This window comes from Astatotilapia calliptera, chromosome 9, assembly GCF_964374335.1.
Source record: "Astatotilapia calliptera chromosome 9, fAstCal68.1, whole genome shotgun sequence".
Taxonomy (NCBI): Eukaryota; Metazoa; Chordata; class Actinopteri; order Cichliformes; family Cichlidae; genus Astatotilapia; species Astatotilapia calliptera.
The window spans coordinates 32047651-32051296 of NC_137430.1; the positions used below are offsets into that span (position 1 = coordinate 32047651).

The 3646-nt window shown below is 36.0% G+C and overlaps 1 long non-coding RNA gene across 1 annotated transcript; it reads left to right on the top strand.

Annotated features, from left to right (window-relative positions):
- Positions 1-214: 214 nt before the first annotated feature.
- LOC113026098 (uncharacterized) lies at positions 215-1572 on the top strand. Its single transcript, XR_013911174.1, has 5 exons — positions 215-406; positions 497-608; positions 701-854; positions 972-1099; positions 1213-1572. It is a non-coding gene; the product is annotated as an uncharacterized LOC113026098 (long non-coding RNA).
- The last annotated feature ends 2074 nt before the right edge of the window (positions 1573-3646 follow it).

Below are 3646 nucleotides of genomic sequence, written 5' to 3' on the forward strand. Positions count from 1 at the left end.
GCATACACTACTTTAGAGTTTTGCTCATTATTTAGTAAGAAATATGTATTTTGTGTAAATTAACTGATAGCAATGTTAATGACATGTTAAGTAATATTAAGTAATGTTCCTATTTTATAGAAAGGTTTAAGAGTACGCAAAAACCAAATCTCTGAGAGATGCAACCAGAAGATGGATGAGAAACACACTAGAGGCTGAGATGACAGAATGACATGGGTAAGAATCAAAAATGTAAGATATAAAGAAACATTTTAAACATTGTATTATTTTTAATTGTGATGTTTAATGCCAATTATTGAATTTATACATTAGGACATCTCCCCCTAAAAGCGTAAGAGTGATGTATGCGCAGGGCATTGTTGCTCTGTCTCCATATCTGGAAGACCCATATTCACAACATGGATATGTAAGTAAAGGGAACTTTTCAACATTAAATACATAATTGCCCTCAGAAATGTTGATAACATAGTCCTTCTTCGTTTATTTAATTACATAGAAACATTACTACGATCCAGAGAGCAGTTCAGGATACATTGCATGGCGGTTGAAGACCATTCAAAGAAAAGCTGTGGAGGAAAGAAGCGTCTCAGTTTGCAAATCTCCCAAAAGTAAGTTCACTTATCATTTAAATGATACTGATGTAATTTGTAGGCAGGATTCAATCAAACACCTCTCTATGTTCTGTATTTTTGCATTACAGATAGAACAAGATTTCCGACTCCTGTTTTGTGAGGTCACTGGGAGCAAATTCTTGGAGAGGTGGCTCACCAATCTCAAAGCAAAGGTTGTAAAGGAAAGTCATGGACTTGTGCCCACCTCAGAGCTCTTGGAGTTAATGTGCAATGCTGAGTCAGGTACTGAAGTTGAGAATGGTATGATTGTGACTGTTTTTATTTGCCATTGTTGGTTATATAGGTAATTCTGTCAATTCAATGTATTTTTGGAATAATTCTTTGTTTATTCGTCTGTAGGCTGGGACAGTGACTTGTCTACTATCTTGCTGCTGCTACATCTGCTACCACCATCTGCACAAGGGCGAAAGAGACCAGGAAAGATGTCTGCATCTCAAGCTGTCAATAACCTCATCAAATTCCCAAAGGTATGTTGTTTAAAATATACTTTCCATCACCTCTATTTTCATGGACAGTGAGTTGAGCTAATCTACTGTCAGAGGATAGTCACTTAATACTGTTGTTTAATGTGTTGTTGTAGGCTGGAACCAGTGTACAGCAGCATCTAGACAACATCACCCGAAGCAGTCAGCCCTACCATCTTACTCAGGGATCCACAAGAAGCAGCATTCACACCTTCATTGTGATTGAGAAGCATGCACTTCCATGTAATGCGACAGGTTCTGTAGGAGCCCTTGATGAACTCTTTAGGGCCCATTATGTCTTTGGTACATCATACAGTTCATCCCTGACCAACTTTGTTACTTTTCTGCAACTACGACATTGGGGAAATGTCATATTGCTTTCTCTAGTGAGCATCATAGAACTGTGAATTGTAAAGGTTTGTTACGTTAATTAAATGACACTGAATTGAGAAACATAATAAATGCTGTTACTTTAACCTGTATATTTGTTGTTATTTCCATAATGCAGGATAGATCACAGTTATTTAGTAATATAGCATCATAAGATGAATATGAAAAAAAGCACACTACAGAGAAATAAAAATGATATATTATTACACATCAGAGTGTTATTATTAAACTAAATTTGGAGTAAAAATAGCTCTATAAAGTGTAATCAAATTACTCTGAACAGTGTGAATAACCCTCAGTGTTAAATATTTTTACACATTTTGTTGTTAATTTTTACACTAAATTGAGTACAATTAACACTGAAAAGTTAACACTGGCCATAGAGTAAATTTAACTCTAATTTTGAGTGGGACCAAATGTTATCTGAAGCAGAGTTAAAATCAACTCTGTAAGTGTAAAATTGACACTTGGTTTTTTACTGTGCAGGTGAACTCCAGGAAGCTCTGATAAGTATGCCCAATAATAAGGCTCCAGGTCCAGACGGCTTTCCTGCAGAATTCTACAAAGAATTCTGGTCGATTCTAGCACCAGCTTTCTACAGAACGTTGTTAGAAATCAAAGAAAAGGGCAGACTTCCATCAAATATGAATTCTGCAAACATTAATCTCCTGCTAAAACCAGGCAAAGACCCTGTATATCCCTCAAGCTATCGTCCAATATCCCTTATAAATGTAGACCTTAAAATAATCTGCAAAGCTCTCTCAAAGAGACTGGAGAAAATAACCCCCCTCTTAATTCATCCTGACCAAACTGGTTTCATAAAAGGTAGGCACTCATCAACAAATACATGTAGATTACTTAATTTGATAGACTACTCATACAGTAAAAACCTAGAAACTACAATATTTTCTTTAGACGCAGAAAAAGCATTCGACAGAGTTAACTGGAAATTTCTATTTGCAACTTTACACAAATTTGGTTTTGGATCCTCTTTCATAAACTGGTTAAAAATATTATATAATTCCCCAACAGCTTGTGTTAGAACAAATGACCAGACATCCTCCAGCTTCTGTCTCTTGAGGGGCACCAGGCAGGGATGCCCACTCTCCCCTTCACTATTTGCAATTTTTATTGAACCACTAGCAGCAGCAATTAGACAGAATTCAGTAATTAAGGGCATAAAATGCAAGAACGTGGAACATAAAATCAGCCTTTATGCGGATGATGTGTTACTCTTTCTCCAAAATTCACAAACCAATATCTCTGGGGTGATTGAATTGATAAACTCTTTTGCAAGAATATCAGATTACTCAATTAACTGGTCAAAATCTACAGTCCTACCGATTAATTGCTCCCTCCATAATTCCTCTTCTATACCACTGCAATTGGGAAATATAAAATATTTAGGTATTAATGTTTCTCCCAAGCTTGCAGATCTAACTAAATTAAACCATATCCCACTTTTAAAGAAGGTAGAAGATGATCTGGCTATGGAAATGTCTACCCATATCACTCATGGGAAGGGTTGCCGCTATAAAAATGATGGTCTTACCAAAAATAAATTATTTATTCTCAATGATCCCAACTAAACCGCCACAAGATTGGTTCAGATCTCTAGATTCATGTATGTCCAAATTCCTTTGGAAAAATAAACCCCCACGTATAAGCTTAAAAACACTACAAAAGACCAAGGATAAAGGAGGACTAGAACTGCCTAACTTTCAGCACTACTTCTTAGCCAACAAGCTTCAATTTATCTCAGGATGGCTAAAACACACCCTCTTAGATGAACTTTGGCTAGATGTAGAACAAGCACTCTGCAATAATCTAGAGATCTCAGACCTACCATTTATCAGCTCAAACATCCAACGACATGAATGCTTTAAAAGCATCAACATCAGCTCTTCTCTGACAGCATGGTGGGAGTTTCTAAAATTCACGGAGTCTTCATTAATCCCATGCAAACGTACACCTATCTGGAACAACCCTGACATATTACAAAACAATAATATGATAAACTTTTCAGCTTGGAGTGGTAAAGGAATCAAATATTTAGAACATATACTAGAAGGAACAGAATTTATTTCATTTGACAGACTAGTTACACAATATGGGATCAACAAGAAAAGATTTTTAGAATATCAACAAATTAAATCCATA